This window comes from Heterocephalus glaber, unplaced genomic scaffold (genome assembly GCF_053883595.1).
Source record: "Heterocephalus glaber isolate CG9 unplaced genomic scaffold, H.glaber_assembly_v1.0 deba00001724, whole genome shotgun sequence".
In the NCBI taxonomy this organism is placed as follows: domain Eukaryota; kingdom Metazoa; phylum Chordata; class Mammalia; order Rodentia; family Bathyergidae; genus Heterocephalus; species Heterocephalus glaber.
The window spans coordinates 8,012,579-8,029,358 of record NW_028258435.1 but is presented as its reverse complement, the minus strand read 5'-3'; the positions used below and the strand labels follow the sequence as shown (position 1 = coordinate 8,029,358).

General features: G+C 41.4%; 1 long non-coding RNA gene across 1 annotated transcript; it reads left to right on the top strand.

Annotated features, from left to right (window-relative positions):
- Positions 1–280: 280 nt before the first annotated feature.
- Positions 281–13,494, top strand: LOC110346394 (uncharacterized). Its single transcript, XR_002390415.2, has 5 exons — positions 281–888; positions 1,193–1,716; positions 3,602–3,780; positions 12,302–12,422; positions 13,355–13,494. It is a non-coding gene; the product is annotated as an uncharacterized LOC110346394 (long non-coding RNA).
- The last annotated feature ends 3,286 nt before the right edge of the window (positions 13,495–16,780 follow it).

Sequence of the window (16,780 nt, the reverse complement as noted above, 5' to 3'; positions counted from 1 at the left end):
AGTAGGGAGATAGATCTTCTCAAATGAGAAAGGCATGAAGAGATGGAGGGAGGGGAGGGAGAGAGTACAAAAAGGGAATTACAATGTGTTCTGTCCATGAACCAACTCCACAGAAGGACTGTAAACATCATGTGCTGCACACGGACTAATAAAAAATTGTGTTATTGGTAAATGTAACTGATCCCTTTTGACATTCAGTCTGTGCAGCTGTTACTGAGATAGTAATATCTCTCTGATTCTATGCAACAGGATCCCACATTGTGACTTCATAAAGACAGCACAGGACAGTGCCTGACCCTGTCAGATCTACATTACTTGAAATTTGTCATGATGGCTGTTCTTCCCAGGGTCCTTTGAAGAACAGCCTCACGCCTGGGTGCCTCCGCCTGCATCCTCAGCCGAGGAGACAGACGTGCCGGCTGGAGGTCTTGCGGTGGTGCTATTCCATCAGGTCCAACTGTCTCAAAGCCTTGGCTGACAGTGACAAGATTGTCCTGCCATGGAGCCCCTGTGTGTTGACTTTGTCTCTTCTACAGCAATGCAGGATTCCTACTTGGGCATGCTAATCAGGCTGGCATCAATTAAATATTATATGTATTTAAAGCTGATAGGACTCTAAGAATAATGTAAAGTTCCATCCACTACTTTCTTTTTCTGAAATTCTATTCAACCCTGAGAACACATATTAGCTGTCCAGGGTTAGGCAACTGGGAGCCTTAAGAAATTTTTCTTCATCCCCAGTACCAAAAAAAAAAAAAAAGAAAGAAAAAAAAGAAATTTTTCTTCACTTTGTGAAAGCTCATACTTTTCCACCATCATTGATCAACACTGAAAGATGGTCCCCCTTACAACCAGAGTTTTACAATGCAAGGGACATGATAAAAGCAGGTGAGATCAAGGGGACCTCAGAGTCTCACACCCATTTTTGAGGCCTTTTGGCAAATGCTCTGAGCCAGCTGAAGTGAAGTCCTGCCCTTTCTCTGAGAATTACCCAGACATATGGTAAGAGGCGGAGACGGAGAAGACAGAGCAGTTAGCAGTTGCTGCTTACCCCTGGCTTATTTCCACTTTACAGCTTCTTATGAAGCTAAAATATCATGCTGGGGACATATGCTTTCCAACTCTGCACTTACTGCCTGCAGCTACATACTGCTGTATTCTAATGGTAATTCCGCAATCTGTTCTCTGACAGCTCTGGGGCCAGCTGACACATGTGCTACTGACAGGGCCATCACTTTCCCGAAACGCTGACTTCCCTGCACCTGATCTTCAGCATAATCAGAGCAAGAGTCGACACACCACAAAATACAGTCAGACCAAGGATGCAGAGAGCAGCATCTTGAGCTGCTGCCCGAGATCAAGCTCATTTTATACCCAGCAGAGCTATGTGAGGATGCTTTCCTGAGGGGATGCTCCCTGAATTCGGACTCCGGCCTCCAGCAAGGTCCTCCTCTTCCACAGGAGTGGCCCCAAAGGGAACTGCCCTTGGAAATCAGTCTGCATGGGCCTGTGTTGTGTGTTGTCTGCCTTCGGGCTTGGATGTAAACCAGGTCTGTGTTTCTTCGGGGAGAAACACTGAATGTTCTCCTCATAAACACTCCACATGCGATTACTGAACAGGAACTGGCTGCCCCATTTCTAGCTGTGCAGCTGTATCATTAAGAATTTGTTTAAGTGTGACCAGCACTGTTGGACAGCATCTAGATACATGCACATGTGAGTATAATAGACATAAACACAGACCACACTCCAGGGTCTCTGTGTCCACACACCGCATCCTCTGGCTCTGCCAACCACAGGTCAAAAATATTTTTAACAGTCGGAGTTGAGATGTGCAGGATCTTTTCCTTGTCATTTTATCCTAAACAATCCAGCATGACACCTATTTATACAGCATTTGCATGGTATCAGGGATATAAGAATCTAGAGATGATTTAAATATGTAGGGTGTGTGTTCAGTTCTATGCAAATACCACACCATTTTACAGACGGGATGGAACCCAGCAGATTTTCTTATCTGTGTGGAGGATTCTGGAACAAATATTTATTCCACGTATGCTGCAGGAGAAGTACATATGCATGGTCAGGCTGAGATTGCTGTGTAGGCTTCATTGATGATCTTCTTTGTCTGGACCCAGCCTGTCGAGGATCAGGAACTGGGGAAGCTGTCTGGCTTTAATCCAGTCTACCAGGAGCTCTCAGGCCAGGTCTCTTGGGATTTCTTTCCACTTCTTAATATCTCCTGTTTCTGGGAGACACATCCATGTTGTCTTTCTAATCTCAGGCCTTCTTGATGTGCTAGGTCAAGGCAAGAGGAGTGTGTCAGGTCAGGCCTCCAACAGGTGGGACATTGCCATCAGAGCCGGGCAGACACAGTGCAGGTTCCACCTCCGTGACAGCCCTGTTCCTGCAGTGAGCACAGAGGCCAGCACTGTGCATGACAGAGCTCAGTGGCCTCACTTCCCTCCTTGGGGGAGAGCCATGGCCCATGACCCATTCTCTCCCCTGTCTGCCCCTGGTAAGGGGAATGGACCAGAATGAAAACCTCAAGAACATGACCCACATACCCAGGAGTCTGGTCTCACCTGCTCTTCAGAGGCAGCTTGTGTGTCTGTGACAGAAGAATCAAAGAACCAGATGTCACACAATGTCATGCTGCTCTAAGGAAGTGGCTGGGAAGGAGAGAAGGTGACTCACTTGAGCATTTCCTTGATGAGATGCTCATCAAGATGAGCATGTGAAATGTGAGATGTCGAAATGTGAGAACTATGGATAAGAATCGGCAGCTATAGAGCAGAAACAGAAGCAAGAGGAAGGTCCAGATGTGGAGCTCTGTCGGTCTGAGACTTCCAGACCCTACAACGCAAGGGGAGGGCTCAGAGCTAAGTCTGGTGCTCAAGCTCAAACCGCTATAAAACAGCGGATCTGAGATTTCATTAGTTCCCATATTCAGAAAGTTCAGTGCCCTCCTTTCTAGTGTCGGCTTAAGGGAACTCATCGCAGACCCCAGAGACCCATCAACAAGCTTACCTGGGTGGCTTGGTGGACATTCTGAGCTTTATTGTTCTCTCTGAGCATCTGCTTCACACTCCCGGTGCTAAAATTGCAGGTGTGCATGGCATGCCCAGCTCTCTGACTTATTTTATATTCTATATTTACTTTAACTATTTATATCTTTATTAATCAATTATCCATTCTTCAATCTACATACTTGTCAATGTTCTCTATCTACTGTTCCATCCAGTTTATCCGATCAGACTCTGACGCTTATAGAGAGAAGTCATAAATAACTGATTCTATCTGAATAATTCCCTCCAAACTCCAGCACTTTTCACACTGCTACACACGATTATTAAGTAGACGTTTGTTCAATGATGCGAAAATGGGTAGATGAAGAGGCTCATGTCAGAAGAAGAGAGGACTTGTATTAATTTATACTTTGCCAGCATTTTAGGGTTATTCTGGGCAATAAAATTGGTATGATATATGGGAGAGTTGACATCCTAGTAGTTTTTGTTTTTAACTCCAGCTAGAAATACACGAAAGAAAATTATCCATGGAAGGGAATCATTACTACTCTTCATTCATTCCTTTTTTCCAGATGCATAATTCAAAATATTCAAGAACCCAGGTCTCTGCCTCTGGCCACATGGGGAGAACTTACCTTTGCTCCAAAGGAGGAGTTTCCCTTCTTCCTGACATGTGAGGATCACAATTTAAGGCTTCTTTTAATTTCTAAAAGTGAGGATTAGTCCAGTCACTGTAATGCCGCCTGACAAGGTGAGTTCTTTCAAAGATTCTGTTTGTGTGGGAGGGAGGAGGGAGTCCTAGGTTAGCAGTTTACCTGTCAGGGATCTCTGAGCCTACTTGGAGGTGAATCAGCTGACTTCCAGTCATTTAGCAAAGCCACCTGCCTTTCCATTTCTATCTGATCTGAAAAATGTGCAGGCTTTTTAGATCTATGCTTTGAAAAGGAATGCTTTATTTTACTTGGCTTTTTTGAAATTTTATGCCCTTAATAGGTTTCATTTACCGCCAGGTCCTCTTAATGTCATCCTGGATGGAAAATCAAATGAAATTCCTTAGATCAACCACGATTACTACTCATCTGCTACAATTCCAGCCTGAGAAGGGGGAATCTTGATTGTAATATATAAATCTTATATTACTCCTATTTTATTTTTGTATTTTAACTTCACTAGTCCATGTTCACAGTATATAAGGATGACATTCCTCATGGAGAATTGGTGCATGCACACAACACATCTTAACTCCTTTTATATACCCGTCCCCTCTCCCACCTCCCTGCTCTCTCTACCTCTTGGTCCTCTTCCCATTTCTGAAGGTCTCTCTCCCTTTTTCCTATTACATGTTTTTTTAAAAACTTTTTTATTGGTACATTTTAGGTATACAATGCGCTTACATTTATCATTGGGTGCTTGTACCTGTACATGATGTATCTTGGTTCTTATTTTTTCCCCACGGCCTGTGCTTTCTTCCCCCCTCCACCTTTCCCTATTTACATAAATTTTATTTCCATTTATTTTCTTTTCTCATGATTTTTCCTTTCCCTTCTTCCCTTCCCCCTTCCCCTCCTAACACCCCTACAACTTTGGACCTTTTCCTATTTCAAATTATCAATTATTCATTTCAATCCTTATTTACATTTTCAGTTTCTCACACTAGAGAAACTATTCGGTATTTACACATGTGTGTCCTATTTCACTTAAGAGGATGGCCTCAATATGCATCCATTTAGCTAAAATGACTCTAGTTTCTCATTCTTTATGGCTGAGTAGCACTCCATTTTATAAAAAAACCCTACATTTTCTTTATGCAGTTTCCAGTTGATGGGCACTTGGGCTGTTTCCAAGCTTTCGCTTTTATGAACTGTGCCACTATAAATATGGGTGCACATATATCGCTGTGGTATGATTCTTTACATTCTTTGGGGAAGATACCCAGCAGGGGGATAGCGGGATAAAATAGGACCTCTAGCCCTAGTTCTTTGAGGTATTTCCATACTGATTTCCACAGTGGTTGCACCAGTCTGCACTCCCACCAACAATAGAGAAGGGTTCCTTTCTCTCCACACCCCCGCCAGCATTTGTTATTGGTTGATTTCTTGATAGCAGCCATTCTTTCTGGGGTATGGTGGAATCTCAGTGTTGTTTTCATCTGCATCTCTTGAATGACCAGTGATGTTCAACATTTTTTCATATATTTATTTGCTGCTTTTACTTCTTTGTCTGAGAAATGTCTGTTCATTTCAGATGCCCAATTTTTAATTGGGTCTTTGAATTTGGGGGGTCTGGTATTTTTCAATTCTTTATATATTCTAGATAGTAGACCTTTGTCTGAGGTACACCTGCTAATTTTTTTTCCCACATTGTAGGTTGTCTCTTAGCTCTGTTGGTGGTTTCTCTTGCTGTGCAGAAGATTTTCAATAAGATGAGATTCCAGTTGTTGATTCTTTGTGCTAGCTCCCATGCTACTGAGGTTTTGTTCATAAAGGCTTTTCCTATGCCAGTGTCTTCAAGAGTTCTACCTAACTTATCTTCCAACAATTTTAGTGTTTCTGTCTTAATATTTAGATCTTTACTCCACTTCTATCTTAGTTTAGTGCATGGTGATAGGTATGGGTCTAGTTTCAATCTTTGGCAGGTTGAAATCCAGTTTTTCCAACACCGTTTATTAAATAGGCTATCTTTCCTCCAGTAAGGGTGGTTGGCTCCTTTATCAAAGATGAGATGGCTGAGTATGTCTGGAGTTGTTTCTGCATCTTCTAATCTATTCTACTGATCCTTGGGTCTGTTTCTTTGCCAGTACCATGCTGTTTTTATCACAGTAGCTTTGTAGTATAGCTTCAAGTTGGGGACTGTGATACCCCCAGCCATGTCTCTGTTGCTTAGAATTGCTTTAGCTATTCTAGGTCTCTCATGTTTCCAAATGAATTTTTGGATTGTTTTCTCTAGTTCTGTGAAGTATATTGTTGAAATTTCAATTGGCATTGCCATTAAATCTATATAGTAGTTTTGGAAATATGGCCATTTTCACTATATTGGTTCTTCTTACCCAGGAACAAGGGATGTCTTTCCATTTTCTTATATCCTCCTTGATCTCCTTTTTCAAAATGCTGTAGTTTTCAATGTAGAGGTCTCTTGGTTCCTTTGTTAGATTGATTCCTAGATATTTCATTTTGGGGGGTTGCTATTGTAAAAAGAATTGCTTCCTGAATTTCTCTCTAAATGACTGCTATTCGTGTATAAGAAGGCTATTGTTTTTTGAGTGTTGACACTGTATCCAGTTACTCTACTGAATCTGTCAATCAGGTCTAGAAGAATTATGACCGAGTTTTTAGGGATTCTCTGTAAAGTATCATATCATCAGCAAGTAATGACAGTTTAACTTCTTCCTTTCCTATCTTTACTCCTTTTATTTCTTTCTCATTTCTAATTGCTATGGCTACTGTTTCGAGAACTATATTGAACAGGAGTGATGATGCTGGGGATCCTTGTCTTGTTTCTGATTTTAGCATGAAAGCTCTCAGTTTTTGACCATTTGGTATGATTTTGGCTGTTGGTTTTTCACAAATAGACTTAATCAGGTTGAGATAAAGACCTATTCCAATTTTCTGTAGGGTTTTTATCATGAATGGGTGTTGGATTTTGTCAAATGCCTTTTCTGCATCTATTGAGATGATCATATATTTTTTGTCATTGACTCTGTTAATATAGTGTATTACATTTATTGCTTTATGTATGTTGAACCATCCTTGCATCCCTTGGATAAATCTGACTTGGTCAGGGTGTATGATCTTCTTGACGACCCTCTGTATTCTGTTTGCCAGTATCTTGTTGAGGATTTTTGCATCTATGTTCATTAGGGAGATTGGCCTGTAGTTCTCTTTTTGGGTTGGGTCTTTCCCTGGATTTGCAATCAAAGTCACACTTGCTTCCAGGAATGAATTTGGAAGTACTGCTTCCCTTTCAATTTCCTTGATGAGTTTAAAGAGTAATGGCAATAGTTCTTCTTTTAATGTCTTGTAGAATTCAGCAGTGAAGCCTTCAGGACCTGGGCTTTTCTTTGTTGGTAAATTTTTTATTACATTTTCAATTTCACTCATTGTAATTGTGGTGTTTAGAATTTCTATATCTTCTTCATTTAACTTAGGTAATTCATATATACCTAGGAATCTGTCCATTTCTTCTGTGTTTTCCATTTTATTATAGTACAGGTTCTCGAAGTAGGTATTGATGATCCTCTGGATTTCTGCTGGGTCTGTCATGACTTCACCTTTTTCATTCTTAATTGCATGGATTTGAGTGTTTTCTTTCCTTTTTTTGATAAGCTTGGCTAAAGGTTTATCAATTTTATGTATTCTTTTGAGAAACAAACTCTTTGATTCATTAATTTTTTGTATCATTCTCTTAGTCTCCATTGCATTGATTTCTGCTTGAATCTTTATAATTTCCTTTCTTGTATGAACTTTGGATTTGTTATGCTCTTCTTTTTTTAGGAGCTCGAGGTTCTCCATTAGGTTATTTATTTGAGTTCTGTCTGTTTTCCTAATATGAGCATTCACTGCTATGAATTTCCCACGTAGAACTGCTATCATTATGTCCCATAGATTCCTGTATATTGTACTAGCCTTATCATTTACTTGTAGAAACTGTCTAATTTCTTCTTTAATTTCCTCTGTGACCCATTGATTGTTCAGGAGTGTGTTATTCAATTTCCATGTGTTTGTGGGAGTTTTACAGTTTCTTATGTTATTGACCTCCAATTTTATTGCACTATGGTCTGATAATATACAGGGGATAACTTCAATTCTTTTACATTTACTTAGACATGCCCTGTGAGCTAGAATGTGGTCTGTTTTGGAGAATGACTCGTATGCAGCTGAAAAGAATGTGCATTCTGATTTTCCAGGGTGGAACACTCTGTAAACATTTATTAAATCCATTTATTCAATAGCTTGGTTCAGTTCTAGAATTTCATTGTTAATTTTTTGTCTAGATGATCTGTCTATTTGTGATAGTGGGGTATTGAGGTCCCCCACTATAATTGTATTAGTGCTTATTTGGTTTTTCATGTCCATTAATATTTGTTTTGTATAGTTGGGGGCATTTATATTTGGTGCATATATATTTAGGATTGTCATCTCTTCCTCTTTGATTGTTCTCTTCACAAGGATGCAGTGGCCATCTTTGTCTCTCTTAATTAGTTTTGGTTTGAAATCTACTTTGTCTGCAAATAAGATTCCTATGCCTGCTTTTTTCTGGGTTCCTGTCTCATGGAGAACTGTTTTCCATCCTTTTACTTTCAGTCTATGAATTTCCTTTTGAGTTAGGTGTGTTTCTTGTATACAGCATATTGCTGGATTTTACTTCTTAATGCATTCTGTCAGTCTATTTCTTTTGTTTGGTGAATTGAGGCCATTAATATTGATAGTTATAATTGATAGATATTGATTCATCCTTGTCATGATGTTTTACTGTTGTTGGCTCTTTTATTTCGTATTTTCCCCCCTTTCTCTTTAGTGTCTTACCTTGCCTGGTGGCTTCCCTCTGTTGGCTCTCATGGAGTTGTGACCTTCATTGTCTTTTTCTAGGATATTGCTTAGAATTGTTTGGAGTGCTGGTTTGGTGTTCATGAAATTTCTCAGGTGTTCTTTGTCATGGAAGTATCTAATTTCCCCATCGATCTTGAAAGATAATTTTGCAGGATACAACAGTCTAGGTTGGAAGTTATTTTCTTTTAGGGCTTGAACTACTTCACTCCAGGCTCTCCTTTATTTGGTGGTTTGTGTTGAGAAGTCGGCTGTGATTCTGATGAGCTTTCCTTTGTAGGTGATTTGTTTCTTTTCTCTAACTCCCTGTAGGATTTTGTTCTTCTGTTGGATTTCTGGGATCTTGACTATTATATGTCTAGGTGTAGATTTTTTTTGATTATGGCTAGTTGGAGTTCTATATGCCTCACTTATCTATATATGTCCAATTTTCCTCCTCTGTCTGGGAAGTTTTCTACTATTACTTCTGTGAACAGTTTTTTAATGTCAATTGTACTTTCTCCTGTTTTTTCATGGACTCCTATCAGTCTTATGTTGTTCTTCTCTGCATCATCTAGCAGCTGCTGGATTGATTTCTCATGGTCCCTTACTATTTTTAAGAAATCTCTGTTTTCATGGTCCTTCACTGCAATCCTGTCTTCTATATCTGATATTCTATCTTCAGATTCCCTTAATCTGTTCTGTATGCTTTCAATGGAATTTTTTAATTTCCTGAATATCTGTTTGATTCTGTTTCATGAATTCCATTTCTTTCTTATGTTGGGCGATCATGATTTCCATTTCTTTCTTATGCTGGGCATTCATGGCTTCCAGCATATTTCTGATCTCATCTATTTTTTTATCTGTTTCTGCTCTGGAGCCTCTAATCATGTCTTTCACTCTGCTCATCATCTCTGTAGTTATCTGGGAGATTATTTCTATTTGAATTTTTCTAGAGCCTCATTCATCTGTTTTGTTACTTCCTGTGCTATCGGTTCAGGCTGTTCAGGTGTTTGATTATCGGACTTTTCCACCTCATTTCCCCCAGAAGTTGCCTTTTGTGGGGTGGTAGTCACCTTACTTAAATGTCTTCTCATTTTTGTTTTTGGTACTGTCTTTGGTTTAGTTCCTGGATTGATACTTTGAAGTTGTTTATTGTAAGTATCTTTGTTGATGTATTTAGAACCCTTATGGAATGATTGCTTATCAGAGGTGTCTTCCAGATATAGCTGGTCTTTAGGTTTTGAGTCTCTAGTGACTCTGAGGCTATCTCATTTTCATTATACCAGGAAGGACAGCTGATTAGATCAATCACAATACCTTACCCCAAGTTATACAATTAGCAACACAATAGCATTGAGCACCTCTTAGAAAATGACACTTTGTGGTAGTTATTAATCTATCACCTTTAACTATGTGAATTAAATCAAAATCAAGGACCAACCCAACATGTTTATAGTGAATAAACTCTTCAATATGGCAACTTTACCCTTGGAATGGGGAGTTAGAAGGATTTAGGGAGGGAGGCATAGATAGGTAGAAGGATAGGGGAAGCTTAGCAGTGAGGCCAGAGGACACAGGTGAGAGAAGGAAAGAGAAGAAAAGAAGAATAAAGAAGAAATATGAATTAGGGCCAGAATAGGAACACAAAGGGAGATGAAGAACAATGTGGGACAGCAAGAGAGCAAGGGAGAGAGAGAGAGAGAGGGAAAAGAAAAAAGCAAAAAAGAAAAAATTTTAAAGGAGTATTTAAAGAAGAGAAAAAAGTTAAAAATAAGAGCAAAAAAATAGTGGCAATTTTGAAAATAACAAATAAGAGATAAAAATGAAGGGACTCCTCCAGGGTATGTCTCTTCTGTCACAACAGACGATGTGGGCAGAAGTGTGCAGTTATAAGTCAATGAGTCTGTTAGCCAGCCACAGACCCGTGAGATTCAGGCAGATTTCTGGCTGCAAGTCCCAAGTTGAGCTCCCTGTCCTCCTGCAGGGTTGAACTGTGCAAGGTTCTATTGCAGGTTCCAGCTGCCTTTCCCCTGGTGATAGTCCAGGTTCTGAAGGGAGGTGATGATCCTTCTATCTTACCAATTACAGTGGCCTGGTGTGCCTTTGCTGCAGAGATTCTCTTCACTTTTCCAGTGGGCTTCAGTTATCATCAGGGAGCCTGAGAGAGGCACTCTCTCTGTTGCTCATTTTTGCAGTTCAGGACAATGGGCTTTATGTCCCCCTGTGCCTCTGTAGTGTGGAACCAGGTAGCTGCACATCCAAGAGGCCAGAGGCGGCTGGTTAGGAGTGGGGTTGGCACTGTTGTTCTAGGTGCCTGCGTGGCTCTACAGGTGCCTGGGGAGTGTCCCCTGGGGGGTCCTTACAAGCCCTTGGTCACAAGTGGGTGTAGCCAGCTGGGCAGAGCTGGGCTCGGTCCTGGGTGCTCTGCTCTCCGGATGGCTCTACCAGCATGGCTCCATGGGTGGTTGGGCTATTATCTGTCTTTTATTTTGATCCTTAATTATTTATTCTTCAGGTTTGTCATATAAGAGAAACCATGTGATATTTAAGTTTGTGTGTCTGATTTATTTCACTTAACATGATGTTCTCAAGGTGCATCTATTTTCTTACAAATGATGCAAGTTTGTCCATCTTTATGACAGAGTTGTGCTCCATTGTGTGGAAACACCACATTTTATTTATTCTTTCAACTTCTGATGGGCATATAGTCTGCTACATAGATTTAGCTATTACTAATTTTGCTGCTATAAACATGAGTATGCATGGATCACTGTTATATGATGTCTTTGACCCATTCAGAAAGATACCTAGAAAGGAAATGGCTGGGTTAAATGGAATTTCATCCAACATTGACTGCACACTTCTCTGACCCTGTTTACCTTTAATAAAATCCCATCCTGCAGACCTGGTCTCGCTAGGGCTCATGATCCCATCAGCACTTCTGCCACACTGTACACACAGCTCTGATCGAGTTCAGCCTATCAGTACCAAAGAGCATGGTTCCCTGGGTAAAAAGACAATGCTGGGCATTGTTGGAAACTTGGCTTCAAGATTTTGAAAAACTGGTGTGTGGCTGGGTGCTGAGACAAGAACTGAGCCCGTGTTCCAGGGGTCTGTTGAGTGCATAGTACCCAACATGATCGGGGGTCTGAGATGGATGTCAATGGAACTCTCTCTTCCACACCATGAGTTTGGTGCTGAGAATTCGAATTTCCTTCACCATTCTGTGATAAAGGGAAATACAAGTGGTCTCTCTGTTGCCCAGACACTCAAAGCCCATCTCCCCGTCCCTCTCCATGATAGAGTTTCACTCGCCTTTATTAGGTTTACAAGATGCAGACACCACATAAAAGAGCCATTGTGGTATTGAGTTAGAAAAGTAACTTAAGGCTTTGGGGAGTAGATGGCTTTGATAAGACCCTGTGCTTGTAGATACACAGGGAGTGGAGCATTTGGTGTCTAGTCGGCTGGAGCTGGAGCTCTTGCAGGTGCCAGGGAAGGCCAGGGGACCACACAGGCAGCCCCCATTATGCAGCACTGGCAGCTTTCTGCTCCATGGGTAAATGGGGTGGACTCTGCAGTAGAAGGATGTAGACAGGAGCTCTTTCTGTAGGCAACGTGCCTCATGTGAGCAGTGAGCATTTCAGCTTGGGTTCCTGGGCCACTTGTATATCGAACCTGCCTTTTGTGGAAAATAGATTGCTAGCACTCTGGGAGGAATCTAATGAAAGCAAATGCCCCATCCAGAGTTACTCAAGAGAGAGGTTTTTGTGCCAGCTTGGAATTCACTGGCTGAGCTGTTGGTCCTGGCAGCAAGTTGACCCCATTAAGGAAGTGGAGACAATGAAAGAGAAGATGAAAAGCACAGGTAAACTGAAAATTAGTACTTACTGCATGTCAACTTTCTGTTAGTTTCTGTGCTGAGATTTCCATGGTGCTATGTCAGAATACTTGCGTCCCCCCACCCTATGTTGTACACCAGTGGGGCCCCTGGGAAGTGGCTATGTCATTAGGGTTCTCATGAATGGCATCTGAGCCCTTATAATGGAGGCTGAGGCAGGAGGGTAGCACATCTGAGCCCAGCCTGGGCAACATAGCCACTTAACAAGACCCCGTCTCAAATTTAGAAATGGGGGAAGGTGCTGGAAATGTAACTCAATGTGAAGTCCTTGGGTTCAATCCCCAGCACCACACAAAAGGGGACACTAGGGGAGGTTAAGGTGCTTGTTATCAAAGAAATCTTTGAGGCTGAGGCAGGAGGATCCCAAGCCCAAGACAAGCCTAGGCAGCTTATTGATTTAGTGAGATCTTGTCTCAAGATAAAAAATAAAGAGTCCGAGGATGGTGTGAAAGCTGTGGATTCAATCCCCAGTACCACCAAAAAACATGGAGGGCTGAGAATATTCAGCTGCTTTTTCTGCCATGTGAGGATACTTTGAAAAGTTGCCATCTATGCAGAAATGGGCCCTCACCAAACTCCAAATTTGCTGGCACCTTGGTATTAAACTTCTTAGCTTACACAACTGTGAAAAATGCATGTTTTTCTGCTTAAGCTCCCCTCTCCATGGTGCTTTATCACCTCCACAACAGCCTTAGGCATGTGGCCTTTATTTTGTGTTCTCAGTAAACCTTCCCTTGGGGATCATGGGCTGTGTGCACACAGTTCCGCTCCTGTCCTGATTTACTCTGCTGAATTCTAGTTCTGGGTGGAATGGACGCAGCCTCCTAAGGGCCTGTGCTATGTTTATAGACAGGAATTTTGCTCTTCAGGCACTAAGGTATCACTTTGTTCCTGCACAGTTTGACCACAGCTCACAAGGAACCTTTTTCAGGACAGGAAGAGGAAAAAGAGAAAGCAAAGGTTGTGAATGGGGAGAAGGAAAGTTATAAGGAGAGATAAAATTGAAACCAGGAGTAGAACATTAATTCAAGCGGTGGAGGGGCAAGTGGGGAGGGGAAGGGGGGTGAAAAGAATGAAGATGTGAAGCTGTTTTCCTGTGCCGACTCCCCGTGAGGCCACAACCATCACATCCGCCACTCGTGGACAAATACAAATTTTAAAAATATAAAAATTTTCAGAAAACACCTTGAAGATATTCTGGTTTTTGCTAACAACAGTTTCAAACTAGGATTGCAGATTTTCTAGTGAGCACCGTATAAAAGGAAACAGCGTGGTGTGGAATTCACAGTGAGAGAAACCTGCTCTGCTGGAACCCGGGATGAGAGAGGCTGTCCTGCTCTGATTCTGTGTCCAGGCTAGACGTGATGCAGGTGTGACTTGTTAGGTGATATTTGTCGTGTGAATTTCTCTCCATCCATCTCCTACCCCAGTTAAGTTTTCAAGTCACTGGGAAGGATTCACATGAAGTGGATGTTCCAAAAAGCAGAGGATAATGGGTGTTTATTTCTGCAGTTCAGAGAAGAAGACAAAATCAGCTGCATTGGTGACTTTTCTCCAGTGGGTCATGTGCAGTAGGAACTCTACAATCTGGTGAATGATATACACTATATACACCTCTCATCTCTGCCTGTTCAAAATAATACAATTGAGCCAGGTATGGTGGAGCACACCTGTGATCCCAGCACTTGGGAGGCTGAGGGTGGTGGATTACCTTGAATTCAAGGCCAGCCTGGGCTACATGGCTACATACTGAGTTCGAGGTCAGGCTGAACTACATCGTAAGATCTTGTCCTAAAATATCAAAAATAAAGTAAATAAAATGAAAAGCAATTAAAATAAATGCACTGCATGGAGTGTTTATGATTCTCAGTGTGGACCAATGGCTTCAAAGCAGTCATGCTAAAATTCTACCCAGCTGCTGCTTTGGGGTCCTGCAGGTGACTGTGACCTCCTCCTGGGCAGCAGCGCGGGCTCCTAATTACCTTGCTGATTTGCTTCTCCCACCTCCATCTACTTGGCTACAGGAGGCAAAACTGTCCCTCCTAAGACAGTGCCCACCCACATCTCTGCCCACCTTCATGATGTCTCTTCCTAGAACTGAGCCTTCTGCCTCCAAACCTCAATGCTGAGTTCCCAGCAGCAAGACCCTTCCCCAGGACCCTGTCCAGGTGGCACGCCTCGCCTCACCCCTTCTCTGTTCCAGGAGCCGGGAGGATGCTACTTTTGTATTGCAGGGACCAGAGGGTTCTGGCTAAGGGAAATGCAGTTATGAGAAACCTGGGAAGTAAGCAGGGCCATATCATCATAGACAGGTAACTTTGTATTTTGCTCATTTATTTTTTAAAGCACAACAACCCATCATTGCTTATACAGCTTAGGAAAACCCCATTTGGTTGAGACTCTCCACTTTAGGGTGACTGTATATTAAATCCATCCATGAAAGACTCAGCTGTTAACATTCAACTTTGCTTTGTGCCTCAACTGTCTTTGTGTTTCTCAATTTCGTGCATCCATTTGAAAATAATGCAATCACCATTTAAGGAAGATTGAGCAGACGGCTGATTATATTCTGGACACATGAGTGACTGGCTCTTTAAAATAAATATCCATTAAATAAGTCATCTGTATATGAATCTTTGCAGAGCGCTTTAAGGCAAGCACAGTTAATGAGTTGATCGTTATTACTCTTTAAAAAAATTGTAGTTATCCAGGGAAATGATTATTCCTTTCAGTACAGCTATTATGATCCCCCTATACACATGGAAACAGGTAACTGTTTCCTGATTTTCTTTTTGACCTGGGATTGTACAAATTAGGAAAGAGCACTGGGATAAAGCTAAGAGGCATGTACTTTGATGTTCTGGGTGGATTTTCTAGGCCTCCTTTTCAGTGTCCCTGGAGAGGACTCAAGTTTGAGGTTTCAAAGGGGGCCACTAGGAAGACAGACCTGGGGGACTCCTTACACACAGGGTACGTCCTCCTCTAATTACCTGTTTTGACTTAAATACATTTATTACACATTTTATATAGTATAGAATTTATATGTAATTGTGTATATGTAAAATTTATATGTAAATAAATATATGCACATTTACATATAATAAATGCAAATATGAACACACATACTTTGCATATAATGAAAGTATAAACACATATTTTACATATAACAAATGCAATATAAACGCATCCATATTTTTGCATATATAAATATGAATCATACATGAGATTTTAAAGTGAAGGGCCTCCGTAATCCGTTACACAGTTGTTTGTTTTCTGATCCTGAAGATGGAACCCAGGGCCTGTGAACTGAGCACATTTCCAGCCCTTTCTTTGATTTAACCCAGCATCTCCCTAACTTGCTCCAACATTTGATCTTTCTGCCTCAGCCTCCTTGAGTGCTTAGAGTGCAGGGACTGCAAGGGTGTGCCACTTTTATCTATTTGTATGAGCCCACGTGCACAGCCCATGACATTCCCACTCCTTGTATGGAGTGGTGCATGGATGTCACACACTTGCATTGCTTTGTTGCTCCCCTTGCCACTCCTCTCTCCCCTCTCCTTCCATCTCTTGAGTTCCTTCCTATTTAAGAAAAATCTATCTGCCTCCTTCCTATTATCTTCCTTTTATTTTGCTCTGGCTTATTTATTTTTGAAAGCTACCAAGGTGGATCTTTAGCACATGAGAAGGCAATCAAGAGACTGAGGGGGACCAAAGGGGAAGAAAATGAGATGTAAATAAAAAAGGGGGTGAGTTGTGACCTGTTGTGTACACAAGCACCAAGTGCCTCTGAAGGATGTGATCACCATGTACTACAAACATGTACAAAAAAAGATAGCTGCTTTGCATATATTTGCATATATATGTGCATTGCATGCATTTACTTTTATATGTGGAGAGGTCTAAGAGATGCAGGGAGGAGAGAGGGAATTAAAAAAGAATTAAGAAATGTCATGTCCATGTACCAATTCCCCACGATGAGTGTAATCATTATGTACTACAAATATGTACTGATAAATTTTTAAAATCTTTTTTCAGCTTCACTTCCCAGAAATACATTAAATATTTAAAAATAGGTACAAAATTATTTTGAGGTCTTTCAGTCTACAACCCCCACTTGTAGAGTACCCTAAAGATTAAATAACCCTCTCACCTCCCCTCTGCAGTTATAGATAGAATCATACGTGGGAAGAGGTTGCCAAGACCCAAAAGTCAGCTACTGGAGGTCATGGAACAGTTTCCAAAGAGCATGCTCACAGAGCTCAGGGGAAAACAAGATGAATGATAAGGCACTCCCCGCTTTACACAACAGCTGTCCTGTGAAGCCC